We start from the raw sequence: 27,519 nt of genomic DNA on the forward strand, positions 1-27,519 counted from the left end.
CCTGCCCTTAAACCTGCAGCCTTTCCTTGGCAGCCAACTCCCTTGTTTCTGCACGGTGGCACCCAATGACCTCCGGGTAGAGCTCCAATCCTCAGGGAACGCTATGTGGGCCGGGTATAGAAACGATGCCTGGCTGTCCTCAGGAACACCTTCACATCTTCAACACAGGGGGAACGTGGTCAGACAGGGACAAAACACCCCAAGGCCTCCAAATCGGCCCCCATGAGAAGACACCATACTGTGCCATGAAGGCAACCATTCGCTGGCACAAGAACCCGCCATGAAGCAAATCGACCAGGGAGAGGAAAGAGGCGGGACAGTCCACAAATGTGCTCCCGTATTCCCTCCCTACACGTGCCTCCAGATGCTCCTGAGGGAATCCCAAATGTGTTCCGGGAACCCCATGGCCACCGTCGATCTATCCACCCACCAGTAAACCTGTGGGCTTAGCCAGCCATCTCACGTGGCTCTTTCACTCGCCTTGCCTTACTCTCTCTCCACCGGGATCCCAACGTGTCATGGCAAGATGCCAGAGCCACCCCTCACCAAAGAAGCTTGCCGTGACCAAGTTTGACTAAGGCATTTTCCAGCCCCTTCACACAGCACACACAAGCAGGACACAACCCGAGGAGGAGCCATCAGATTGGCCAAACTCCCAGGAACAGTGGCCCATTTGATTTCTCCCCTCAGCAGGAGAAACCTAAACTGCATCTGGTCTCCCAAGCAGAACATGACAAAGAAGCCTGCCCTAGGCCTGGAATCCTGTTCTGACCCTGAGCCTACAGACTTCTGTTTCTTTGAGGCCACAAGGCAATGACCAGCAGGTGGGGGCAGCCTGTAGAACTCAAGTGCAGGTGGCAGGACGAGCAATGGCTCACGCTTCCTCTCCTACCTGCATGCTGAACCGTGGCAGGGGACAGCAGTCCTGGCTAGACCAAGGAACCCAGAGACGGCACGCTGTCCCAAGCCTTCCCACCTGGATTGGCATCCCAGGCTCCTTTCCCAATGGCTCTTCTCCCCAGGAGATGACCACAACCCTCAACTTGAACAACGTGGCTGTAGACACCCACGGCCGCAAATGCAACGTGAACCTCTCCCTACTTTCCTTTGGGGAGCCACGTGCTGGACCTCAGTTCCAACGAGGAGACGGTAGGGATTTCTCACTCATTTTGTTCAGATTTCCAAGGAATGCATTTGTGGGAGTCATCATCGATCCAAGCACATGCTCAAACGGTGGACATGCAAAGTTGCAGATTCCACCATGGGACGGCCAGCGAGCTGAATCATATCAGCGTTACGGAAGTGGCCAGCAGAGCCGAGCCACGGGTCAGGAAATGCAGCCAGTTCTCAGGGCATCAAAGCTCGTGTTCCCCGAGAAAAGACCAGAAGGTGAGGGTGTAGCCCCGGTGCACACGTTCCCATCGCCAAACCTTTAGGTTTAGCAAAGAAGTGTCGCTTACCGCAACAAGGGTTAAAGCAGGATCCTCATGGAATGCACGCCAACACCCCTCTGAGACTCCTTCGGCTGGCCTCGCCTTGCCACACCGTCCTCACTTCAACGGGTATCAGGGATTATACGGATGGCCCCAGGCTGCTGCTGGCATTCCTTCCCTGGCATTCCACCTGGCTCGGGGTGAGAGAACACACGCATGCTTGAGGAGGGTGCACAGGCGCACCGAGGGAAAGGGCGATACCACCCAGCATTGTGTGTTCTATCTCTCCTCAACATTTCATTTACTGTCCATCTTGCCTGTGTGTCCGCAGGCAAACGTGAAAGCATCGTGGCACTGGCGCCTTCAGAGCGTGCGGCCATCAGGACAAAGAGTGCCACCGACCAACAACCCCCTGGTCTCGGGCCCTGAAATTCCTCTCCTGAGCAATCTGCCCTCCATCACAGCAAAAGGATGTCTTCCTGATCCCCTGAGACACCCTCAGGACAACTGTGCCCCCTCAGCCTAAGAGCAAGTGCCCTCTATGGGAACAAACACGCGTTTGGCCCTTATGATTAAACACAGTGGACACGCCCTCAAGGGGAGAGATCTTCCATAAGGGAAGGGCCCTTGGCTGAATAAGACGACCTCCATCAAAAGCGGCTCGAAGGGACCCGTGACAAAGGGCACCTGAAGAACCCCTGGACTGATCAAGGGAGACTCACCAGCAGGCATACTTCCTGGTCTCCTGCCAAGCCAGAGGAACTTCCCTAGGACCGCAACCAAAGCTAATGGCAAGGGAGCCATTCCAATGCCCAAAATGGCGGGCCAAACACTTGCAGCAACTGGGTAACTTATTGTAGCACCTTGCACATTCGCATTCTTCCCTTCAAGGACAAGACCTTGGAGAAACCATGAGACCCAGGTCCTCCAGAACCAACGTGTCACCCACAGCCGTGCAATGAGAGAACGCACCCAACATCCTGGACCCTTGAACCGGCATGGCTTCTCTGGCTTGAAGCCATGCATGCTGGAGATCACAGGCTCGCAGCACCAGAAGGTGGCAGGACAAAATGACCCCTGCAGCACACATTCACTCCAGCCCTTAAACCTGTAGCGTTGCCTTGGCGGCCGACTCCCTTCTTACTGCATGGTTGGGCCCAAAGACCTCCGGGAAGAGCTCCAAACCTCAGGGAATGCTATGCCGACCTGGTATAGCAATGACGCTGGGCTGTCCTAAGGAACACCTTAACATCCTCAACATAGGGGCAATGAGGCCACACAGGGACAAAACATCCCAACGGCTCCAAATCGGTCCCAGTGAGAAGACACCATACTGTGCCGTGAAGGCACCATTCGCTGGAACAAGGACCCGCCGTGAAGCACATTGAGAAAGGAGAGGAAAAGGTTGGGATGGTCCACGAATGTGCACCTGTATTCCTTCCCTACACGGGGCTCCAAATGCTCCTGAAGATATCCCAAAAGAGTTCCGGGAACCCTATGTCCACCGACATATCCACCCATACCGATCTATCCACCCAACAGTAAGCCTGTGGGCTTAGTCAACACTCTCCCGTGTATTTCCCGCTTGCCTTGCCTTGCTCTCTCCACCAGGATCCAAACGAATCCACCCCTCACCTAAGTAGCTTGATATCCCCTGGATTTGCCTAAGGCACTTTCCAAACTCTCCACACACAACACACAAGCAGGACACAACCCAAGGAGGCGCCATCAGCGTCGCCCAAATCCCGGGGACAGTGGCCCATTTGATTTCCCCCGACCATCAGGGCAAACCTAAACTATATCCCACCTCCCAAGCTGAACATGACATAGACGCCTGGCCTGGCCAGGACTCCTTCTCTGACCCTGAGTGCAGAGACTTCTGTTTCCTTGCGGGAACAAGGCAACGACCTGAGCTTGAGGGTGGCCTGTAGATCTCAATGGCAAGCCAGAGGAGTACCAGTGGCTCACGCTTCCTTTCGCACCCGCACGCTGACCGCGGCAGGGGATAGCAGTTCTGGCTAGACTCAGGTGCCCAGAGACGTCAAGTTGTCCTTAGCCTTCCCACGTAGATGGACATCCCAGGCTCCTTTCCACATGGCTCTTTCTGCACGAGAAGCCCGCCACCCTCCACTTGAACAATGTTGCTGCGCACGCCCACAGTAGCAAATGCAACATGGACCTCTCCCTAATTTTCCTTTGGGAGCCACGTGCTGGACCTCAGTTAGGATGAGAAGACGGTAGGTATTGCTCATTCATTCTGTTTAGATTTCCAAGGAATGCATTTATGGGAGTCCTCACTGATCCACGCTCCTGCTCAAAGGCTGGACGTGCAAAGTCGCGGACTGTCAGCAAGCTCAATCCTCTCAGCAGTAGGGAGCGGCCAGACTCGAGCCACGGGGCAGGAAGTGCACCCACGTCTCAGGGCATCGGAGCTCGGGTGCCCCAGGAAGAGCCCAGAATGTGATGGTGTAGTCTCGTGGCACAAGTCCCCGTGGCCAAACTTCTAGGTTTCTTCAAAGAAGTTCCGTTTACCCCCACAAGGTTCCTACCAGGAACCTTGTCGAGCCAGAGGCGATGCCCTTGGATCACACAGAAAGCTATTGGCATCGGAGATATTCCAATGCCCAAACTGGCAGGGCAAACCCTTGCAGCAACTGGGTTACTTGCCCTGGCGCCTTGTATTTTCGCCCCCAGGCCCGTCAGTGACATGACCGCGGAGAAACCTGAGACCCATTCATTTGTTCAGAGTTCCAAGCAGTGCATTTATGGGAGTCATCATCAATCCACCTGCTCAAAGGCTGCACGTTCAAAGTCGCAGGCTCCACTGCGGGGCAGCCACCGATCTCAATCATGTCAGCAGTCAGGAGTGGCCAGAGGCGACCCACGGGGCTGCAAATGGAGCTAAGGATCATGGCATCAGATCTGGGGTTCCCCTGCAAGAGCCAAGAAGGTGAGGGTGTAGTCTCAGTGCACAAGTCCCCGTGGCCAAACATCTAGGTTTCTGCAAAGAAGTTCCATTCACCACCACAAGGTTCCTACGAGGAGCCTCAAGGACTTCACGCCAAAACCACGCTGAGACTCTTTTGCCTTGACTTGCCTCACCTTGCCGCACTCTCCTCACTTCGCCAGGTATCATGGACTATACAGAGGGCCCTATGCTGCTGCAGGTGTTTGTTCCCTGGCACTCCACCACATGCCTCAGGGTGACAGAACACAGGGATGTTTGAGAAAAGTGAACGGGCGCACAGAGGCAAAGGGTGATACCGCCCACTGACGTGCGCTATATCTCCCCTCAACATTTCATTTGCAGTCCATCATGTCTGTGTGTCCACAGCCAAACGTGAATGCATCGTGGCACAGATGCCTTCAGAGCGCACGGGCATCAGCACAAAGAGCACAGTCGTCCATCAACGCCCCGGTATGGGCCTTGAACTTTCCTGCCTGAGCCACCTCCCCGCCGACACAGCATAAGGATGTCATCCTGAACTGCTGAGACACCCTCAGGGGAACTGGGATTACTCAGCGTAAGAGCCACTGCCCTCTGGGGAACGAAACCACTCCTGGCGCATATGCTTCCACACAATGGATTCACCCTCAAGGGGAAATGTGGTCCCTGAGATCTTCCACAAGGGAACGGCCCTTGGCCAAATGGGACGACCTCCAACAAAAGCAGCTTGTAGGGACCGGTGACAAAACGCACCAGAGGAACTCCTGGACTGAACAATGGAGATTCACCTGCAGCCAGACTTCCTGGCCTGCTGCCAAGACTGGCAACCTACCCTTGGCCCACACACAAAGCTAATGGCATCGGAACCATTCCGACGCCCAACGTGGCGGGGCAAACCCTTGCAGCAATTGTGTAACTTGCAGTGGTGTCTGGTACTTTCACCCTCTGGGCCCATCAGTGACGTGACATTGGGGAAACCCTGAGGCCCAGGTCCTCTACAAGCAACTTGTTACCCACAGCCATGCAACGACAGAACCCAGACAACAGCCTAGACACTTGAACCGGTATGACTTGTCTAGCCTGTGGCCAGGCTCGCCGGTTACCACAGTCTCGACGCACCAGCGGGTGGCAGGAAAAATGACACCCACACCACACATCCTCTCCTGCCCTTAAACCTGCAGCCTTTCCTTGGCAGCCAACTCCCTTGTTTCTGCACGGTGGCACCCAATGACCTCCGGGTAGAGCTCCAATCCTCAGGGAACGCTATGTGGGCCGGGTATAGAAACGATGCCTGGCTGTCCTCAGGAACACCTTCACATCTTCAACACAGGGGGAACGTGGTCAGACAGGGACAAAACACCCCAAGGCCTCCAAATCGGCCCCCATGAGAAGACACCATACTGTGCCATGAAGGCAACCATTCGCTGGCACAAGAACCCGCCATGAAGCAAATCGACCAGGGAGAGGAAAGAGGCGGGACAGTCCACAAATGTGCTCCCGTATTCCCTCCCTACACGTGCCTCCAGATGCTCCTGAGGGAATCCCAAATGTGTTCCGGGAACCCCATGGCCACCGTCGATCTATCCACCCACCAGTAAACCTGTGGGCTTAGCCAGCCATCTCACGTGTCTCTTTCACTCGCCTTGCCTTACTCTCTCTCCACCGGGATCCCAACGTGTCACGGCAAGATGCCAGAGCCACCCCTCACCAAAGAAGCTTGCCGTGACCAAGTTTGACTAAGGCATTTTCCAGCCCCTTCACACAGCACACACAAGCAGGACACAACCCGAGGAGGAGCCATCAGATTGGCCAAACTCCCAGGAACAGTGGCCCATTTGATTTCTCCCCTCAGCAGGAGAAACCTAAACTGCATCTGGTCTCCCAAGCAGAACATGACAAAGAAGCCTGCCCTAGGCCTGGAATCCTGTTCTGACCCTGAGCCTACAGACTTCTGTTTCTTTGAGGCCACAAGGCAATGACCAGCAGGTGGGGGCAGCCTGTAGAACTCAAGTGCAGGTGGCAGGACGAGCAATGGCTCACGCTTCCTCTCCTACCTGCATGCTGAACCGTGGCAGGGGACAGCAGTCCTGGCTAGACCAAGGAACCCAGAGACGGCACGCTGTCCCAAGCCTTCCCACCTGGATTGGCATCCCAGGCTCCTTTCCCAATGGCTCTTCTCCCCAGGAGATGACCACAACCCTCAACTTGAACAACGTGGCTGTAGACACCCACGGCCGCAAATGCAACGTGAACCTCTCCCTACTTTCCTTTGGGGAGCCACGTGCTGGACCTCAGTTCCAATGAGGAGACGGTAGGGATTTCTCACTCATTTTGTTCAGATTTCCAAGGAATGCATTTGTGGGAGTCATCATCGATCCAAGCACATGCTCAAACGGTGGACATGCAAAGTTGCAGATTCCACCATGGGACGGCCAGCGAGCTGAATCATATCAGCGTTACGGAAGTGGCCAGCAGAGCCGAGCCACGGGTCAGGAAATGCAGCCAGTTCTCAGGGCATCAAAGCTCGTGTTCCCCGAGAAAAGACCAGAAGGTGAGGGTGTAGCCCCGGTGCACACGTTCCCATCGCCAAACCTTTAGGTTTAGCAAAGAAGTGTCGCTTACCGCAACAAGGGTTAAAGCAGGATCCTCATGGAATGCACGCCAACACCCCTCTGAGACTCCTTCGGCTGGCCTCGCCTTGCCACACCGTCCTCACTTCAACGGGTATCAGGGATTATACGGATGGCCCCAGGCTGCTGCTGGCATTCCTTCCCTGGCATTCCACCTGGCTCGGGGTGAGAGAACACACGCATGCTTGAGGAGGGTGCACAGGCGCACCGAGGGAAAGGGCGATACCACCCAGCATTGTGTGTTCTATCTCTCCTCAACATTTCATTTACTGTCCATCTTGCCTGTGTGTCCGCAGGCAAACGTGAAAGCATCGTGGCACTGGCGCCTTCAGAGCGTGCGGCCATCAGGACAAAGAGTGCCACCGACCAACAACCCCCTGGTCTCGGGCCCTGAAATTCCTCTCCTGAGCAATCTGCCCTCCATCACAGCAAAAGGATGTCTTCCTGATCCCCTGAGACACCCTCAGGACAACTGTGCCCCCTCAGCCTAAGAGCAAGTGCCCTCTATGGGAACAAACACGCGTTTGGCCCTTATGATTAAACACAGTGGACACGCCCTCAAGGGGAGAGATCTTCCATAAGGGAAGGGCCCTTGGCTGAATAAGACGACCTCCATCAAAAGCGGCTCGAAGGGACCCGTGACAAAGGGCACCTGAAGAACCCCTGGACTGATCAAGGGAGACTCACCAGCAGGCATACTTCCTGGTCTCCTGCCAAGCCAGAGGAACTTCCCTAGGACCGCAACCAAAGCTAATGGCAAGGGAGCCATTCCAATGCCCAAAATGGCGGGCCAAACACTTGCAGCAACTGGGTAACTTATCGTAGCACCTTGCACATTCGCATTCTTCCCTTCAAGGACAAGACCTTGGAGAAACCATGAGACCCAGGTCCTCCAGAACCAACGTGTCACCCACAGCCGTGCAATGAGAGAACGCACCCAACATCCTGGACCCTTGAACCGGCATGGCTTCTCTGGCTTGAAGCCATGCATGCTGGAGATCACAGGCTCGCAGCACCAGAAGGTGGCAGGACAAAATGACCCCTGCAGCACACATTCACTCCAGCCCTTAAACCTGTAGCGTTGCCTTGGCGGCCGACTCCCTTCTTACTGCATGGTTGGGCCCAAAGACCTCCGGGAAGAGCTCCAAACCTCAGGGAATGCTATGCCGACCTGGTATAGCAATGACGCTGGGCTGTCCTAAGGAACACCTTAACATCCTCAACATAGGGGCAATGAGGCCACACAGGGACAAAACATCCCAACGGCTCCAAATCGGTCCCAGTGAGAAGACACCATACTGTGCCGTGAAGGCACCATTCGCTGGAACAAGGACCCGCCGTGAAGCACATTGAGAAAGGAGAGGAAAAGGTTGGGATGGTCCACGAATGTGCACCTGTATTCCTTCCCTACACGGGGCTCCAAATGCTCCTGAAGATATCCCAAAAGAGTTCCGGGAACCCTATGTCCACCGACATATCCACCCATACCGATCTATCCACCCAACAGTAAGCCTGTGGGCTTAGTCAACACTCTCCCGTGTATTTCCCGCTTGCCTTGCCTTGCTCTCTCCACCAGGATCCAAACGAATCCACCCCTCACCTAAGTAGCTTGATATCCCCTGGATTTGCCTAAGGCACTTTCCAAACTCTCCACACACAACACACAAGCAGGACACAACCCAAGGAGGCGCCATCAGCGTCGCCCAAATCCCGGGGACAGTGGCCCATTTGATTTCCCCCGACCATCAGGGCAAACCTAAACTATATCCCACCTCCCAAGCTGAACATGACATAGACGCCTGGCCTGGCCAGGACTCCTTCTCTGACCCTGAGTGCAGAGACTTCTGTTTCCTTGCGGGAACAAGGCAACGACCTGAGCTTGAGGGTGGCCTGTAGATCTCAATGGCAAGCCAGAGGAGTACCAGTGGCTCACGCTTCCTTTCGCACCCGCACGCTGACCGCGGCAGGGGATAGCAGTTCTGGCTAGACTCAGGTGCCCAGAGACGTCAAGTTGTCCTTAGCCTTCCCACGTAGATGGACATCCCAGGCTCCTTTCCACATGGCTCTTTCTGCACGAGAAGCCCGCCACCCTCCACTTGAACAATGTTGCTGCGCACGCCCACAGTAGCAAATGCAACATGGACCTCTCCCTAATTTTCCTTTGGGAGCCACGTGCTGGACCTCAGTTAGGATGAGAAGACGGTAGGTATTGCTCATTCATTCTGTTTAGATTTCCAAGGAATGCATTTATGGGAGTCCTCACTGATCCACGCTCCTGCTCAAAGGCTGGACGTGCAAAGTCGCGGACTGTCAGCAAGCTCAATCCTCTCAGCAGTAGGGAGCGGCCAGACTCGAGCCACGGGGCAGGAAGTGCACCCACGTCTCAGGGCATCGGAGCTCGGGTGCCCCAGGAAGAGCCCAGAATGTGACGGTGTAGTCTCGTAGCACAAGTCCCCGTGGCCAAACTTCTAGGTTTCTTCAAAGAAGTTCCGTTTACCCCCACAAGGTTCCTACCAGGAACCTTGTCGAGCCAGAGGCGATGCCCTTGGATCACACAGAAAGCTATTGGCATCGGAGATATTCCAATGCCCAAACTGGCAGGGCAAACCCTTGCAGCAACTGGGTTACTTGCCCTGGCGCCTTGTATTTTCGCCCCCAGGCCCGTCAGTGACATGACCGCGGAGAAACCTGAGACCCATTCATTTGTTCAGAGTTCCAAGCAGTGCATTTATGGGAGTCATCATCAATCCACCTGCTCAAAGGCTGCACGTTCAAAGTCGCAGGCTCCACTGCGGGGCAGCCACCGATCTCAATCATGTCAGCAGTCAGGAGTGGCCAGAGGCGACCCACGGGGCTGCAAATGGAGCTAAGGATCATGGCATCAGATCTGGGGTTCCCCTGCAAGAGCCAAGAAGGTGAGGGTGTAGTCTCAGTGCACAAGTCCCCGTGGCCAAACATCTAGGTTTCTGCAAAGAAGTTCCACTCACCACCACAAGGTTCCTACGAGGAGCCTCAAGGACTTCACGCCAAAACCACGCTGAGACTCTTTTGCCTTGACTTGCCTCACCTTGCCGCACTCTCCTCACTTCGCCAGGTATCATGGACTATACAGAGGGCCCTATGCTGCTGCAGGTGTTTGTTCCCTGGCACTCCACCACATGCCTCAGGGTGACAGAACACAGGGATGTTTGAGAAAAGTGAACGGGCGCACAGAGGCAAAGGGTGATACCGCCCACCGACGTGCGCTATATCTCCCCTCAACATTTCATTTGCAGTCCATCATGTCTGTGTGTCCACAGCCAAACGTGAATGCATCGTGGCACAGATGCCTTCAGAGCGCACGGGCATCAGCACAAAGAGCACAGTCGTCCATCAACGCCCCGGTATGGGCCTTGAACTTTCCTGCCTGAGCCACCTCCCCGCCGACACAGCATAAGGATGTCATCCTGAACTGCTGAGACACCCTCAGGGGAACTGGGATTACTCAGCGTAAAAGCCACTGCCCTCTGGGGAACCAAACCACTCCTGGCGCATACGCTTCCACACAATGGATTCACCCTCAAGGGGAAATGTGGTCCCTGAGATCTTCTACAAGGGAACAGCCCTTGGCCAAATGGGACGAGCTCCAACAAAAGCAGCTTGTAGGGACCGGTGACAAAACGCACCAGAGGAACTCCTGGACTGAACAATGGAGATTCACCTGCAGCCAGACTTCCTGGCCTGCTGCCAAGACTGGCAACCTACCCTTGGCCCACACACAAAGCTAATGGCATCGGAACCATTCCGACGCCCAACGTGGCGGGGCAAACCCTTGCAGCAATTGTGTAACTTGCAGTGGTGTCTGGTACTTTCACCCTCTGGGCCCATCAGTGACGTGACATTGGGGAAACCCTGAGGCCCAGGTCCTCTACAAGCAACTTGTTACCCACAGCCATGCAACGACAGAACCCAGACAACAGCCTAGACACTTGAACCGGTATGACTTGTCTAGCCTGTGGCCAGGCTCGCCGGTTACCACAGTCTCGACGCACCAGCGGGTGGCAGGAAAAATGACACCCACACCACACATCCTCTCCTGCCCTTAAACCTGCAGCCTTTCCTTGGCAGCCAACTCCCTTGTTTCTGCACGGTGGCACCCAATGACCTCCGGGTAGAGCTCCAATCCTCAGGGAACGCTATGTGGGCCGGGTATAGAAACGATGCCTGGCTGTCCTCAGGAACACCTTCACATCTTCAACACAGGGGGAACGTGGTCAGACAGGGACAAAACACCCCAAGGCCTCCAAATCGGCCCCCATGAGAAGACACCATACTGTGCCATGAAGGCAACCATTCGCTGGCACAAGAACCCGCCATGAAGCAAATCGACCAGGGAGAGGAAAGAGGCGGGACAGTCCACAAATGTGCTCCCGTATTCCCTCCCTACACGTGCCTCCAGATGCTCCTGAGGGAATCCCAAATGTGTTCCGGGAACCCCATGGCCACCGTCGATCTATCCACCCACCAGTAAACCTGTGGGCTTAGCCAGCCATCTCACGTGGCTCTTTCACTCGCCTTGCCTTACTCTCTCTCCACCGGGATCCCAACGTGTCATGGCAAGATGCCAGAGCCACCCCTCACCAAAGAAGCTTGCCGTGACCAAGTTTGACTAAGGCATTTTCCAGCCCCTTCACACAGCACACACAAGCAGGACACAACCCGAGGAGGAGCCATCAGATTGGCCAAACTCCCAGGAACAGTGGCCCATTTGATTTCTCCCCTCAGCAGGAGAAACCTAAACTGCATCTGGTCTCCCAAGCAGAACATGACAAAGAAGCCTGCCCTAGGCCTGGAATCCTGTTCTGACCCTGAGCCTACAGACTTCTGTTTCTTTGAGGCCACAAGGCAATGACCAGCAGGTGGGGGCAGCCTGTAGAACTCAAGTGCAGGTGGCAGGACGAGCAATGGCTCACGCTTCCTCTCCTACCTGCATGCTGAACCGTGGCAGGGGACAGCAGTCCTGGCTAGACCAAGGAACCCAGAGACGGCACGCTGTCCCAAGCCTTCCCACCTGGATTGGCATCCCAGGCTCCTTTCCCAATGGCTCTTCTCCCCAGGAGATGACCACAACCCTCAACTTGAACAACGTGGCTGTAGACACCCACGGCCGCAAATGCAACGTGAACCTCTCCCTACTTTCCTTTGGGGAGCCACGTGCTGGACCTCAGTTCCAACGAGGAGACGGTAGGGATTTCTCACTCATTTTGTTCAGATTTCCAAGGAATGCATTTGTGGGAGTCATCATCGATCCAAGCACATGCTCAAACGGTGGACATGCAAAGTTGCAGATTCCACCATGGGACGGCCAGCGAGCTGAATCATATCAGCGTTACGGAAGTGGCCAGCAGAGCCGAGCCACGGGTCAGGAAATGCAGCCAGTTCTCAGGGCATCAAAGCTCGTGTTCCCCGAGAAAAGACCAGAAGGTGAGGGTGTAGCCCCGGTGCACACGTTCCCATCGCCAAACCTTTAGGTTTAGCAAAGAAGTGTCGCTTACCGCAACAAGGGTTAAAGCAGGATCCTCATGGAATGCACGCCAACACCCCTCTGAGACTCCTTCGGCTGGCCTCGCCTTGCCACACCGTCCTCACTTCAACGGGTATCAGGGATTATACGGATGGCCCCAGGCTGCTGCTGGCATTCCTTCCCTGGCATTCCACCTGGCTCGGGGTGAGAGAACACACGCATGCTTGAGGAGGGTGCACAGGCGCACCGAGGGAAAGGGCGATACCACCCAGCATTGTGTGTTCTATCTCTCCTCAACATTTCATTTACTGTCCATCTTGCCTGTGTGTCCGCAGGCAAACGTGAAAGCATCGTGGCACTGGCGCCTTCAGAGCGTGCGGCCATCAGGACAAAGAGTGCCACCGACCAACAACCCCCTGGTCTCGGGCCCTGAAATTCCTCTCCTGAGCAATCTGCCCTCCATCACAGCAAAAGGATGTCTTCCTGATCCCCTGAGACACCCTCAGGACAACTGTGCCCCCTCAGCCTAAGAGCAAGTGCCCTCTATGGGAACAAACACGCGTTTGGCCCTTATGATTAAACACAGTGGACACGCCCTCAAGGGGAGAGATCTTCCATAAGGGAAGGGCCCTTGGCTGAATAAGACGACCTCCATCAAAAGCGGCTCGAAGGGACCCGTGACAAAGGGCACCTGAAGAACCCCTGGACTGATCAAGGGAGACTCACCAGCAGGCATACTTCCTGGTCTCCTGCCAAGCCAGAGGAACTTCCCTAGGACCGCAACCAAAGCTAATGGCAAGGGAGCCATTCCAATGCCCAAAATGGCGGGCCAAACACTTGCAGCAACTGGGTAACTTATTGTAGCACCTTGCACATTCGCATTCTTCCCTTCAAGGACAAGACCTTGGAGAAACCATGAGACCCAGGTCCTCCAGAACCAACGTGTCACCCACAGCCGTGCAATGAGAGAACGCACCCAACATCCTGGACCCTTGAACCGGCATGGCTTCTCTGGCTTGAAGCCATGCATGCTGGAGATCACAGGCTCGCAGCACCAGAAGGTGGCAGGACAAAATGACCCCTGCAGCACACATTCACTCCAGCCCTTAAACCTGTAGCGTTGCCTTGGCGGCCGACTCCCTTCTTACTGCATGGTTGGGCCCAAAGACCTCCGGGAAGAGCTCCAAACCTCAGGGAATGCTATGCCGACCTGGTATAGCAATGACGCTGGGCTGTCCTAAGGAACACCTTAACATCCTCAACATAGGGGCAATGAGGCCACACAGGGACAAAACATCCCAACGGCTCCAAATCGGTCCCAGTGAGAAGACACCATACTGTGCCGTGAAGGCACCATTCGCTGGAACAAGGACCCGCCGTGAAGCACATTGAGAAAGGAGAGGAAAAGGTTGGGATGGTCCACGAATGTGCACCTGTATTCCTTCCCTACACGGGGCTCCAAATGCTCCTGAAGATATCCCAAAAGAGTTCCGGGAACCCTATGTCCACCGACATATCCACCCATACCGATCTATCCACCCAACAGTAAGCCTGTGGGCTTAGTCAACACTCTCCCGTGTATTTCCCGCTTGCCTTGCCTTGCTCTCTCCACCAGGATCCAAACGAATCCACCCCTCACCTAAGTAGCTTGATATCCCCTGGATTTGCCTAAGGCACTTTCCAAACTCTCCACACACAACACACAAGCAGGACACAACCCAAGGAGGCGCCATCAGCGTCGCCCAAATCCCGGGGACAGTGGCCCATTTGATTTCCCCCGACCATCAGGGCAAACCTAAACTATATCCCACCTCCCAAGCTGAACATGACATAGACGCCTGGCCTGGCCAGGACTCCTTCTCTGACCCTGAGTGCAGAGACTTCTGTTTCCTTGCGGGAACAAGGCAACGACCTGAGCTTGAGGGTGGCCTGTAGATCTCAATGGCAAGCCAGAGGAGTACCAGTGGCTCACGCTTCCTTTCGCACCCGCACGCTGACCGCGGCAGGGGATAGCAGTTCTGGCTAGACTCAGGTGCCCAGAGACGTCAAGTTGTCCTTAGCCTTCCCACGTAGATGGACATCCCAGGCTCCTTTCCACATGGCTCTTTCTGCACGAGAAGCCCGCCACCCTCCACTTGAACAATGTTGCTGCGCACGCCCACAGTAGCAAATGCAACATGGACCTCTCCCTAATTTTCCTTTGGGAGCCACGTGCTGGACCTCAGTTAGGATGAGAAGACGGTAGGTATTGCTCATTCATTCTGTTTAGATTTCCAAGGAATGCATTTATGGGAGTCCTCACTGATCCACGCTCCTGCTCAAAGGCTGGACGTGCAAAGTCGCGGACTGTCAGCAAGCTCAATCCTCTCAGCAGTAGGGAGCGGCCAGACTCGAGCCACGGGGCAGGAAGTGCACCCACGTCTCAGGGCATCGGAGCTCGGGTGCCCCAGGAAGAGCCCAGAATGTGATGGTGTAGTCTCGTGGCACAAGTCCCCGTGGCCAAACTTCTAGGTTTCTTCAAAGAAGTTCCGTTTACCCCCACAAGGTTCCTACCAGGAACCTTGTCGAGCCAGAGGCGATGCCCTTGGATCACACAGAAAGCTATTGGCATCGGAGATATTCCAATGCCCAAACTGGCAGGGCAAACCCTTGCAGCAACTGGGTTACTTGCCCTGGCGCCTTGTATTTTCGCCCCCAGGCCCGTCAGTGACATGACCGCGGAGAAACCTGAGACCCATTCATTTGTTCAGAGTTCCAAGCAGTGCATTTATGGGAGTCATCATCAATCCACCTGCTCAAAGGCTGCACGTTCAAAGTCGCAGGCTCCACTGCGGGGCAGCCACCGATCTCAATCATGTCAGCAGTCAGGAGTGGCCAGAGGCGACCCACGGGGCTGCAAATGGAGCTAAGGATCATGGCATCAGATCTGGGGTTCCCCTGCAAGAGCCAAGAAGGTGAGGGTGTAGTCTCAGTGCACAAGTCCCCGTGGCCAAACATCTAGGTTTCTGCAAAGAAGTTCCATTCACCACCACAAGGTTCCTACGAGGAGCCTCAAGGACTTCACGCCAAAACCACGCTGAGACTCTTTTGCCTTGACTTGCCTCACCTTGCCGCACTCTCCTCACTTCGCCAGGTATCATGGACTATACAGAGGGCCCTATGCTGCTGCAGGTGTTTGTTCCCTGGCACTCCACCACATGCCTCAGGGTGACAGAACACAGGGATGTTTGAGAAAAGTGAACGGGCGCACAGAGGCAAAGGGTGATACCGCCCACTGACGTGCGCTATATCTCCCCTCAACATTTCATTTGCAGTCCATCATGTCTGTGTGTCCACAGCCAAACGTGAATGCATCGTGGCACAGATGCCTTCAGAGCGCACGGGCATCAGCACAAAGAGCACAGTCGTCCATCAACGCCCCGGTATGGGCCTTGAACTTTCCTGCCTGAGCCACCTCCCCGCCGACACAGCATAAGGATGTCATCCTGAACTGCTGAGACACCCTCAGGGGAACTGGGATTACTCAGCGTAAGAGCCACTGCCCTCTGGGGAACGAAACCACTCCTGGCGCATATGCTTCCACACAATGGATTCACCCTCAAGGGGAAATGTGGTCCCTGAGATCTTCCACAAGGGAACGGCCCTTGGCCAAATGGGACGACCTCCAACAAAAGCAGCTTGTAGGGACCGGTGACAAAACGCACCAGAGGAACTCCTGGACTGAACAATGGAGATTCACCTGCAGCCAGACTTCCTGGCCTGCTGCCAAGACTGGCAACCTACCCTTGGCCCACACACAAAGCTAATGGCATCGGAACCATTCCGACGCCCAACGTGGCGGGGCAAACCCTTGCAGCAATTGTGTAACTTGCAGTGGTGTCTGGTACTTTCACCCTCTGGGCCCATCAGTGACGTGACATTGGGGAAACCCTGAGGCCCAGGTCCTCTACAAGCAACTTGTTACCCACAGCCATGCAACGACAGAACCCAGACAACAGCCTAGACACTTGAACCGGTATGACTTGTCTAGCCTGTGGCCAGGCTCGCCGGTTACCACAGTCTCGACGCACCAGCGGGTGGCAGGAAAAATGACACCCACACCACACATCCTCTCCTGCCCTTAAACCTGCAGCCTTTCCTTGGCAGCCAACTCCCTTGTTTCTGCACGGTGGCACCCAATGACCTCCGGGTAGAGCTCCAATCCTCAGGGAACGCTATGTGGGCCGGGTATAGAAACGATGCCTGGCTGTCCTCAGGAACACCTTCACATCTTCAACACAGGGGGAACGTGGTCAGACAGGGACAAAACACCCCAAGGCCTCCAAATCGGCCCCCATGAGAAGACACCATACTGTGCCATGAAGGCAACCATTCGCTGGCACAAGAACCCGCCATGAAGCAAATCGACCAGGGAGAGGAAAGAGGCGGGACAGTCCACAAATGTGCTCCCGTATTCCCTCCCTACACGTGCCTCCAGATGCTCCTGAGGGAATCCCAAATGTGTTCCGGGAACCCCATGGCCACCGTCGATCTATCCACCCACCAGTAAACCTGTGGGCTTAGCCAGCCATCTCACGTGGCTCTTTCACTCGCCTTGCCTTACTCTCTCTCCACCGGGATCCCAACGTGTCACGGCAAGATGCCAGAGCCACCCCTCACCAAAGAAGCTTGCCGTGACCAAGTTTGACTAAGGCATTTTCCAGCCCCTTCACACAGCACACACAAGCAGGACACAACCCGAGGAGGAGCCATCAGATTGGCCAAACTCCCAGGAACAGTGGCCCATTTGATTTCTCCCCTCAGCAGGAGAAACCTAAACTGCATCTGGTCTCCCAAGCAGAACATGACAAAGAAGCCTGCCCTAGGCCTGGAATCCTGTTCTGACCCTGAGCCTACAGACTTCTGTTTCTTTGAGGCCACAAGGCAATGACCAGCAGGTGGGGGCAGCCTGTAGAACTCAAGTGCAGGTGGCAGGACGAGCAATGGCTCACGCTTCCTCTCCTACCTGCATGCTGAACCGTGGCAGGGGACAGCAGTCCTGGCTAGACCAAGGAACCCAGAGACGGCACGCTGTCCCAAGCCTTCCCACCTGGATTGGCATCCCAGGCTCCTTTCCCAATGGCTCTTCTCCCCAGGAGATGACCACAACCCTCAACTTGAACAACGTGGCTGTAGACACCCACGGCCGCAAATGCAACGTGAACCTCTCCCTACTTTCCTTTGGGGAGCCACGTGCTGGACCTCAGTTCCAATGAGGAGACGGTAGGGATTTCTCACTCATTTTGTTCAGATTTCCAAGGAATGCATTTGTGGGAGTCATCATCGATCCAAGCACATGCTCAAACGGTGGACATGCAAAGTTGCAGATTCCACCATGGGACGGCCAGCGAGCTGAATCATATCAGCGTTACGGAAGTGGCCAGCAGAGCCGAGCCACGGGTCAGGAAATGCAGCCAGTTCTCAGGGCATCAAAGCTCGTGTTCCCCGAGAAAAGACCAGAAGGTGAGGGTGTAGCCCCGGTGCACACGTTCCCATCGCCAAACCTTTAGGTTTAGCAAAGAAGTGTCGCTTACCGCAACAAGGGTTAAAGCAGGATCCTCATGGAATGCACGCCAACACCCCTCTGAGACTCCTTCGGCTGGCCTCGCCTTGCCACACCGTCCTCACTTCAACGGGTATCAGGGATTATACGGATGGCCCCAGGCTGCTGCTGGCATTCCTTCCCTGGCATTCCACCTGGCTCGGGGTGAGAGAACACACGCATGCTTGAGGAGGGTGCACAGGCGCACCGAGGGAAAGGGCGATACCACCCAGCATTGTGTGTTCTATCTCTCCTCAACATTTCATTTACTGTCCATCTTGCCTGTGTGTCCGCAGGCAAACGTGAAAGCATCGTGGCACTGGCGCCTTCAGAGCGTGCGGCCATCAGGACAAAGAGTGCCACCGACCAACAACCCCCTGGTCTCGGGCCCTGAAATTCCTCTCCTGAGCAATCTGCCCTCCATCACAGCAAAAGGATGTCTTCCTGATCCCCTGAGACACCCTCAGGACAACTGTGCCCCCTCAGCCTAAGAGCAAGTGCCCTCTATGGGAACAAACACGCGTTTGGCCCTTATGATTAAACACAGTGGACACGCCCTCAAGGGGAGAGATCTTCCATAAGGGAAGGGCCCTTGGCTGAATAAGACGACCTCCATCAAAAGCGGCTCGAAGGGACCCGTGACAAAGGGCACCTGAAGAACCCCTGGACTGATCAAGGGAGACTCACCAGCAGGCATACTTCCTGGTCTCCTGCCAAGCCAGAGGAACTTCCCTAGGACCGCAACCAAAGCTAATGGCAAGGGAGCCATTCCAATGCCCAAAATGGCGGGCCAAACACTTGCAGCAACTGGGTAACTTATCGTAGCACCTTGCACATTCGCATTCTTCCCTTCAAGGACAAGACCTTGGAGAAACCATGAGACCCAGGTCCTCCAGAACCAACGTGTCACCCACAGCCGTGCAATGAGAGAACGCACCCAACATCCTGGACCCTTGAACCGGCATGGCTTCTCTGGCTTGAAGCCATGCATGCTGGAGATCACAGGCTCGCAGCACCAGAAGGTGGCAGGACAAAATGACCCCTGCAGCACACATTCACTCCAGCCCTTAAACCTGTAGCGTTGCCTTGGCGGCCGACTCCCTTCTTACTGCATGGTTGGGCCCAAAGACCTCCGGGAAGAGCTCCAAACCTCAGGGAATGCTATGCCGACCTGGTATAGCAATGACGCTGGGCTGTCCTAAGGAACACCTTAACATCCTCAACATAGGGGCAATGAGGCCACACAGGGACAAAACATCCCAACGGCTCCAAATCGGTCCCAGTGAGAAGACACCATACTGTGCCGTGAAGGCACCATTCGCTGGAACAAGGACCCGCCGTGAAGCACATTGAGAAAGGAGAGGAAAAGGTTGGGATGGTCCACGAATGTGCACCTGTATTCCTTCCCTACACGGGGCTCCAAATGCTCCTGAAGATATCCCAAAAGAGTTCCGGGAACCCTATGTCCACCGACATATCCACCCATACCGATCTATCCACCCAACAGTAAGCCTGTGGGCTTAGTCAACACTCTCCCGTGTATTTCCCGCTTGCCTTGCCTTGCTCTCTCCACCAGGATCCAAACGAATCCACCCCTCACCTAAGTAGCTTGATATCCCCTGGATTTGCCTAAGGCACTTTCCAAACTCTCCACACACAACACACAAGCAGGACACAACCCAAGGAGGCGCCATCAGCGTCGCCCAAATCCCGGGGACAGTGGCCCATTTGATTTCCCCCGACCATCAGGGCAAACCTAAACTATATCCCACCTCCCAAGCTGAACATGACATAGACGCCTGGCCTGGCCAGGACTCCTTCTCTGACCCTGAGTGCAGAGACTTCTGTTTCCTTGCGGGAACAAGGCAACGACCTGAGCTTGAGGGTGGCCTGTAGATCTCAATGGCAAGCCAGAGGAGTACCAGTGGCTCACGCTTCCTTTCGCACCCGCACGCTGACCGCGGCAGGGGATAGCAGTTCTGGCTAGACTCAGGTGCCCAGAGACGTCAAGTTGTCCTTAGCCTTCCCACGTAGATGGACATCCCAGGCTCCTTTCCACATGGCTCTTTCTGCACGAGAAGCCCGCCACCCTCCACTTGAACAATGTTGCTGCGCACGCCCACAGTAGCAAATGCAACATGGACCTCTCCCTAATTTTCCTTTGGGAGCCACGTGCTGGACCTCAGTTAGGATGAGAAGACGGTAGGTATTGCTCATTCATTCTGTTTAGATTTCCAAGGAATGCATTTATGGGAGTCCTCACTGATCCACGCTCCTGCTCAAAGGCTGGACGTGCAAAGTCGCGGACTGTCAGCAAGCTCAATCCTCTCAGCAGTAGGGAGCGGCCAGACTCGAGCCACGGGGCAGGAAGTGCACCCACGTCTCAGGGCATCGGAGCTCGGGTGCCCCAGGAAGAGCCCAGAATGTGATGGTGTAGTCTCGTGGCACAAGTCCCCGTGGCCAAACTTCTAGGTTTCTTCAAAGAAGTTCCGTTTACCCCCACAAGGTTCCTACCAGGAACCTTGTCGAGCCAGAGGCGATGCCCTTGGATCACACAGAAAGCTATTGGCATCGGAGATATTCCAATGCCCAAACTGGCAGGGCAAACCCTTGCAGCAACTGGGTTACTTGCCCTGGCGCCTTGTATTTTCGCCCCCAGGCCCGTCAGTGACATGACCGCGGAGAAACCTGAGACCCATTCATTTGTTCAGAGTTCCAAGCAGTGCATTTATGGGAGTCATCATCAATCCACCTGCTCAAAGGCTGCACGTTCAAAGTCGCAGGCTCCACTGCGGGGCAGCCACCGATCTCAATCATGTCAGCAGTCAGGAGTGGCCAGAGGCGACCCACGGGGCTGCAAATGGAGCTAAGGATCATGGCATCAGATCTGGGGTTCCCCTGCAAGAGCCAAGAAGGTGAGGGTGTAGTCTCAGTGCACAAGTCCCCGTGGCCAAACATCTAGGTTTCTGCAAAGAAGTTCCATTCACCACCACAAGGTTCCTACGAGGAGCCTCAAGGACTTCACGCCAAAACCACGCTGAGACTCTTTTGCCTTGACTTGCCTCACCTTGCCGCACTCTCCTCACTTCGCCAGGTATCATGGACTATACAGAGGGCCCTATGCTGCTGCAGGTGTTTGTTCCCTGGCACTCCACCACATGCCTCAGGGTGACAGAACACAGGGATGTTTGAGAAAAGTGAACGGGCGCACAGAGGCAAAGGGTGATACCGCCCACTGACGTGCGCTATATCTCCCCTCAACATTTCATTTGCAGTCCATCATGTCTGTGTGTCCACAGCCAAACGTGAATGCATCGTGGCACAGATGCCTTCAGAGCGCACGGGCATCAGCACAAAGAGCACAGTCGTCCATCAACGCCCCGGTATGGGCCTTGAACTTTCCTGCCTGAGCCACCTCCCCGCCGACACAGCATAAGGATGTCATCCTGAACTGCTGAGACACCCTCAGGGGAACTGGGATTACTCAGCGTAAGAGCCACTGCCCTCTGGGGAACGAAACCACTCCTGGCGCATATGCTTCCACACAATGGATTCACCCTCAAGGGGAAATGTGGTCCCTGAGATCTTCCACAAGGGAACGGCCCTTGGCCAAATGGGACGACCTCCAACAAAAGCAGCTTGTAGGGACCGGTGACAAAACGCACCAGAGGAACTCCTGGACTGAACAATGGAGATTCACCTGCAGCCAGACTTCCTGGCCTGCTGCCAAGACTGGCAACCTACCCTTGGCCCACACACAAAGCTAATGGCATCGGAACCATTCCGACGCCCAACGTGGCGGGGCAAACCCTTGCAGCAATTGTGTAACTTGCAGTGGTGTCTGGTACTTTCACCCTCTGGGCCCATCAGTGACGTGACATTGGGGAAACCCTGAGGCCCAGGTCCTCTACAAGCAACTTGTTACCCACAGCCATGCAACGACAGAACCCAGACAACAGCCTAGACACTTGAACCGGTATGACTTGTCTAGCCTGTGGCCAGGCTCGCCGGTTACCACAGTCTCGACGCACCAGCGGGTGGCAGGAAAAATGACACCCACACCACACATCCTCTCCTGCCCTTAAACCTGCAGCCTTTCCTTGGCAGCCAACTCCCTTGTTTCTGCACGGTGGCACCCAATGACCTCCGGGTAGAGCTCCAATCCTCAGGGAACGCTATGTGGGCCGGGTATAGAAACGATGCCTGGCTGTCCTCAGGAACACCTTCACATCTTCAACACAGGGGGAACGTGGTCAGACAGGGACAAAACACCCCAAGGCCTCCAAATCGGCCCCCATGAGAAGACACCATACTGTGCCATGAAGGCAACCATTCGCTGGCACAAGAACCCGCCATGAAGCAAATCGACCAGGGAGAGGAAAGAGGCGGGACAGTCCACAAATGTGCTCCCGTATTCCCTCCCTACACGTGCCTCCAGATGCTCCTGAGGGAATCCCAAATGTGTTCCGGGAACCCCATGGCCACCGTCGATCTATCCACCCACCAGTAAACCTGTGGGCTTAGCCAGCCATCTCACGTGGCTCTTTCACTCGCCTTGCCTTACTCTCTCTCCACCGGGATCCCAACGTGTCACGGCAAGATGCCAGAGCCACCCCTCACCAAAGAAGCTTGCCGTGACCAAGTTTGACTAAGGCATTTTCCAGCCCCTTCACACAGCACACACAAGCAGGACACAACCCGAGGAGGAGCCATCAGATTGGCCAAACTCCCAGGAACAGTGGCCCATTTGATTTCTCCCCTCAGCAGGAGAAACCTAAACTGCATCTGGTCTCCCAAGCAGAACATGACAAAGAAGCCTGCCCTAGGCCTGGAATCCTGTTCTGACCCTGAGCCTACAGACTTCTGTTTCTTTGAGGCCACAAGGCAATGACCAGCAGGTGGGGGCAGCCTGTAGAACTCAAGTGCAGGTGGCAGGACGAGCAATGGCTCACGCTTCCTCTCCTACCTGCATGCTGAACCGTGGCAGGGGACAGCAGTCCTGGCTAGACCAAGGAACCCAGAGACGGCACGCTGTCCCAAGCCTTCCCACCTGGATTGGCATCCCAGGCTCCTTTCCCAATGGCTCTTCTCCCCAGGAGATGACCACAACCCTCAACTTGAACAACGTGGCTGTAGACACCCACGGCCGCAAATGCAACGTGAACCTCTCCCTACTTTCCTTTGGGGAGCCACGTGCTGGACCTCAGTTCCAATGAGGAGACGGTAGGGATTTCTCACTCATTTTGTTCAGATTTCCAAGGAATGCATTTGTGGGAGTCATCATCGATCCAAGCACATGCTCAAACGGTGGACATGCAAAGTTGCAGATTCCACCATGGGACGGCCAGCGAGCTGAATCATATCAGCGTTACGGAAGTGGCCAGCAGAGCCGAGCCACGGGTCAGGAAATGCAGCCAGTTCTCAGGGCATCAAAGCTCGTGTTCCCCGAGAAAAGACCAGAAGGTGAGGGTGTAGCCCCGGTGCACACGTTCCCATCGCCAAACCTTTAGGTTTAGCAAAGAAGTGTCGCTTACCGCAACAAGGGTTAAAGCAGGATCCTCATGGAATGCACGCCAACACCCCTCTGAGACTCCTTCGGCTGGCCTCGCCTTGCCACACCGTCCTCACTTCAACGGGTATCAGGGATTATACGGATGGCCCCAGGCTGCTGCTGGCATTCCTTCCCTGGCATTCCACCTGGCTCGGGGTGAGAGAACACACGCATGCTTGAGGAGGGTGCACAGGCGCACCGAGGGAAAGGGCGATACCACCCAGCATTGTGTGTTCTATCTCTCCTCAACATTTCATTTACTGTCCATCTTGCCTGTGTGTCCGCAGGCAAACGTGAAAGCATCGTGGCACTGGCGCCTTCAGAGCGTGCGGCCATCAGGACAAAGAGTGCCACCGACCAACAACCCCCTGGTCTCGGGCCCTGAAATTCCTCTCCTGAGCAATCTGCCCTCCATCACAGCAAAAGGATGTCTTCCTGATCCCCTGAGACACCCTCAGGACAACTGTGCCCCCTCAGCCTAAGAGCAAGTGCCCTCTATGGGAACAAACACGCGTTTGGCCCTTATGATTAAACACAGTGGACACGCCCTCAAGGGGAGAGATCTTCCATAAGGGAAGGGCCCTTGGCTGAATAAGACGACCTCCATCAAAAGCGGCTCGAAGGGACCCGTGACAAAGGGCACCTGAAGAACCCCTGGACTGATCAAGGGAGACTCACCAGCAGGCATACTTCCTGGTCTCCTGCCAAGCCAGAGGAACTTCCCTAGGACCGCAACCAAAGCTAATGGCAAGGGAGCCATTCCAATGCCCAAAATGGCGGGCCAAACACTTGCAGCAACTGGGTAACTTATTGTAGCACCTTGCACATTCGCATTCTTCCCTTCAAGGACAAGACCTTGGAGAAACCATGAGACCCAGGTCCTCCAGAACCAACGTGTCACCCACAGCCGTGCAATGAGAGAACGCACCCAACATCCTGGACCCTTGAACCGGCATGGCTTCTCTGGCTTGAAGCCATGCATGCTGGAGATCACAGGCTCGCAGCACCAGAAGGTGGCAGGACAAAATGACCCCTGCAGCACACATTCACTCCAGCCCTTAAACCTGTAGCGTTGCCTTGGCGGCCGACTCCCTTCTTACTGCATGGTTGGGCCCAAAGACCTCCGGGAAGAGCTCCAAACCTCAGGGAATGCTATGCCGACCTGGTATAGCAATGACGCTGGGCTGTCCTAAGGAACACCTTAACATCCTCAACATAGGGGCAATGAGGCCACACAGGGACAAAACATCCCAACGGCTCCAAATCGGTCCCAGTGAGAAGACACCATACTGTGCCGTGAAGGCACCATTCGCTGGAACAAGGACCCGCCGTGAAGCACATTGAGAAAGGAGAGGAAAAGGTTGGGATGGTCCACGAATGTGCACCTGTATTCCTTCCCTACACGGGGCTCCAAATGCTCCTGAAGATATCCCAAAAGAGTTCCGGGAACCCTATGTCCACCGACATATCCACCCATACCGATCTATCCACCCAACAGTAAGCCTGTGGGCTTAGTCAACACTCTCCCGTGTATTTCCCGCTTGCCTTGCCTTGCTCTCTCCACCAGGATCCAAACGAATCCACCCCTCACCTAAGTAGCTTGATATCCCCTGGATTTGCCTAAGGCACTTTCCAAACTCTCCACACACAACACACAAGCAGGACACAACCCAAGGAGGCGCCATCAGCGTCGCCCAAATCCCGGGGACAGTGGCCCATTTGATTTCCCCCGACCATCAGGGCAAACCTAAACTATATCCCACCTCCCAAGCTGAACATGACATAGACGCCTGGCCTGGCCAGGACTCCTTCTCTGACCCTGAGTGCAGAGACTTCTGTTTCCTTGCGGGAACAAGGCAACGACCTGAGCTTGAGGGTGGCCTGTAGATCTCAATGGCAAGCCAGAGGAGTACCAGTGGCTCACGCTTCCTTTCGCACCCGCACGCTGACCGCGGCAGGGGATAGCAGTTCTGGCTAGACTCAGGTGCCCAGAGACGTCAAGTTGTCCTTAGCCTTCCCACGTAGATGGACATCCCAGGCTCCTTTCCACATGGCTCTTTCTGCACGAGAAGCCCGCCACCCTCCACTTGAACAATGTTGCTGCGCACGCCCACAGTAGCAAATGCAACATGGACCTCTCCCTAATTTTCCTTTGGGAGCCACGTGCTGGACCTCAGTTAGGATGAGAAGACGGTAGGTATTGCTCATTCATTCTGTTTAGATTTCCAAGGAATGCATTTATGGGAGTCCTCACTGATCCACGCTCCTGCTCAAAGGCTGGACGTGCAAAGTCGCGGACTGTCAGCAAGCTCAATCCTCTCAGCAGTAGGGAGCGGCCAGACTCGAGCCACGGGGCAGGAAGTGCACCCACGTCTCAGGGCATCGGAGCTCGGGTGCCCCAGGAAGAGCCCAGAATGTGACGGTGTAGTCTCGTAGCACAAGTCCCCGTGGCCAAACTTCTAGGTTTCTTCAAAGAAGTTCCGTTTACCCCCACAAGGTTCCTACCAGGAACCTTGTCGAGCCAGAGGCGATGCCCTTGGATCACACAGAAAGCTATTGGCATCGGAGATATTCCAATGCCCAAACTGGCAGGGCAAACCCTTGCAGCAACTGGGTTACTTGCCCTGGCGCCTTGTATTTTCGCCCCCAGGCCCGTCAGTGACATGACCGCGGAGAAACCTGAGACCCATTCATTTGTTCAGAGTTCCAAGCAGTGCATTTATGGGAGTCATCATCAATCCACCTGCTCAAAGGCTGCACGTTCAAAGTCGCAGGCTCCACTGCGGGGCAGCCACCGATCTCAATCATGTCAGCAGTCAGGAGTGGCCAGAGGCGACCCACGGGGCTGCAAATGGAGCTAAGGATCATGGCATCAGATCTGGGGTTCCCCTGCAAGAGCCAAGAAGGTGAGGGTGTAGTCTCAGTGCACAAGTCCCCGTGGCCAAACATCTAGGTTTCTGCAAAGAAGTTCCACTCACCACCACAAGGTTCCTACGAGGAGCCTCAAGGACTTCACGCCAAAACCACGCTGAGACTCTTTTGCCTTGACTTGCCTCACCTTGCCGCACTCTCCTCACTTCGCCAGGTATCATGGACTATACAGAGGGCCCTATGCTGCTGCAGGTGTTTGTTCCCTGGCACTCCACCACATGCCTCAGGGTGACAGAACACAGGGATGTTTGAGAAAAGTGAACGGGCGCACAGAGGCAAAGGGTGATACCGCCCACCGACGTGCGCTATATCTCCCCTCAACATTTCATTTGCAGTCCATCATGTCTGTGTGTCCACAGCCAAACGTGAATGCATCGTGGCACAGATGCCTTCAGAGCGCACGGGCATCAGCACAAAGAGCACAGTCGTCCATCAACGCCCCGGTATGGGCCTTGAACTTTCCTGCCTGAGCCACCTCCCCGCCGACACAGCATAAGGATGTCATCCTGAACTGCTGAGACACCCTCAGGGGAACTGGGATTACTCAGCGTAAAAGCCACTGCCCTCTGGGGAACCAAACCACTCCTGGCGCATACGCTTCCACACAATGGATTCACCCTCAAGGGGAAATGTGGTCCCTGAGATCTTCTACAAGGGAACAGCCCTTGGCCAAATGGGACGAGCTCCAACAAAAGCAGCTTGTAGGGACCGGTGACAAAACGCACCAGAGGAACTCCTGGACTGAACAATGGAGATTCACCTGCAGCCAGACTTCCTGGCCTGCTGCCAAGACTGGCAACCTACCCTTGGCCCACACACAAAGCTAATGGCATCGGAACCATTCCGACGCCCAACGTGGCGGGGCAAACCCTTGCAGCAATTGTGTAACTTGCAGTGGTGTCTGGTACTTTCACCCTCTGGGCCCATCAGTGACGTGACATTG

At 55.2% G+C, this 27,519-nt stretch overlaps 15 non-coding genes across 15 annotated transcripts; all 15 read right to left on the reverse strand.

The window, feature by feature from the left end:
• Positions 1-1,124: 1,124 nt before the first annotated feature.
• LOC132358798 (small nucleolar RNA SNORD116) lies at positions 1,125-1,216 on the reverse strand. Its single transcript, XR_009500541.1, has one exon. It is a non-coding gene; the product is annotated as a small nucleolar RNA SNORD116 (small nucleolar RNA).
• Positions 1,217-3,645: 2,429 nt separating this feature from the next.
• LOC132358866 (small nucleolar RNA SNORD116) lies at positions 3,646-3,737 on the reverse strand. The gene has a single exon (XR_009500605.1). It is a non-coding gene; the product is annotated as a small nucleolar RNA SNORD116 (small nucleolar RNA).
• A 389-nt stretch (positions 3,738-4,126) lies between these two features.
• On the reverse strand, positions 4,127-4,218 carry LOC132358802 (small nucleolar RNA SNORD116). The gene has a single exon (XR_009500545.1). It is a non-coding gene; the product is annotated as a small nucleolar RNA SNORD116 (small nucleolar RNA).
• Positions 4,219-6,666: 2,448 nt separating this feature from the next.
• Positions 6,667-6,758, reverse strand: LOC132358781 (small nucleolar RNA SNORD116). The gene has a single exon (XR_009500524.1). It is a non-coding gene; the product is annotated as a small nucleolar RNA SNORD116 (small nucleolar RNA).
• Positions 6,759-9,187: 2,429 nt separating this feature from the next.
• On the reverse strand, positions 9,188-9,279 carry LOC132358867 (small nucleolar RNA SNORD116). The gene has a single exon (XR_009500606.1). It is a non-coding gene; the product is annotated as a small nucleolar RNA SNORD116 (small nucleolar RNA).
• Positions 9,280-9,668: 389 nt separating this feature from the next.
• Positions 9,669-9,760, reverse strand: LOC132358803 (small nucleolar RNA SNORD116). Its single transcript, XR_009500546.1, has one exon. It is a non-coding gene; the product is annotated as a small nucleolar RNA SNORD116 (small nucleolar RNA).
• A 2,448-nt stretch (positions 9,761-12,208) lies between these two features.
• LOC132358810 (small nucleolar RNA SNORD116) lies at positions 12,209-12,300 on the reverse strand. Its single transcript, XR_009500552.1, has one exon. It is a non-coding gene; the product is annotated as a small nucleolar RNA SNORD116 (small nucleolar RNA).
• A 2,429-nt stretch (positions 12,301-14,729) lies between these two features.
• On the reverse strand, positions 14,730-14,821 carry LOC132358868 (small nucleolar RNA SNORD116). Its single transcript, XR_009500607.1, has one exon. It is a non-coding gene; the product is annotated as a small nucleolar RNA SNORD116 (small nucleolar RNA).
• A 389-nt stretch (positions 14,822-15,210) lies between these two features.
• On the reverse strand, positions 15,211-15,302 carry LOC132358804 (small nucleolar RNA SNORD116). The gene has a single exon (XR_009500547.1). It is a non-coding gene; the product is annotated as a small nucleolar RNA SNORD116 (small nucleolar RNA).
• Positions 15,303-17,750: 2,448 nt separating this feature from the next.
• LOC132358842 (small nucleolar RNA SNORD116) lies at positions 17,751-17,842 on the reverse strand. Its single transcript, XR_009500581.1, has one exon. It is a non-coding gene; the product is annotated as a small nucleolar RNA SNORD116 (small nucleolar RNA).
• A 2,429-nt stretch (positions 17,843-20,271) lies between these two features.
• LOC132358869 (small nucleolar RNA SNORD116) lies at positions 20,272-20,363 on the reverse strand. The gene has a single exon (XR_009500608.1). It is a non-coding gene; the product is annotated as a small nucleolar RNA SNORD116 (small nucleolar RNA).
• Positions 20,364-20,752: 389 nt separating this feature from the next.
• On the reverse strand, positions 20,753-20,844 carry LOC132358806 (small nucleolar RNA SNORD116). Its single transcript, XR_009500548.1, has one exon. It is a non-coding gene; the product is annotated as a small nucleolar RNA SNORD116 (small nucleolar RNA).
• A 2,448-nt stretch (positions 20,845-23,292) lies between these two features.
• LOC132358854 (small nucleolar RNA SNORD116) lies at positions 23,293-23,384 on the reverse strand. The gene has a single exon (XR_009500593.1). It is a non-coding gene; the product is annotated as a small nucleolar RNA SNORD116 (small nucleolar RNA).
• A 2,429-nt stretch (positions 23,385-25,813) lies between these two features.
• LOC132358870 (small nucleolar RNA SNORD116) lies at positions 25,814-25,905 on the reverse strand. The gene has a single exon (XR_009500609.1). It is a non-coding gene; the product is annotated as a small nucleolar RNA SNORD116 (small nucleolar RNA).
• A 389-nt stretch (positions 25,906-26,294) lies between these two features.
• LOC132358807 (small nucleolar RNA SNORD116) lies at positions 26,295-26,386 on the reverse strand. Its single transcript, XR_009500549.1, has one exon. It is a non-coding gene; the product is annotated as a small nucleolar RNA SNORD116 (small nucleolar RNA).
• Positions 26,387-27,519: the final 1,133 nt, after the last annotated feature.

Source organism: Balaenoptera ricei, unplaced genomic scaffold, assembly GCF_028023285.1.
Source record: "Balaenoptera ricei isolate mBalRic1 unplaced genomic scaffold, mBalRic1.hap2 scaffold_417, whole genome shotgun sequence".
Classification (NCBI taxonomy): domain Eukaryota; kingdom Metazoa; phylum Chordata; class Mammalia; order Artiodactyla; family Balaenopteridae; genus Balaenoptera; species Balaenoptera ricei.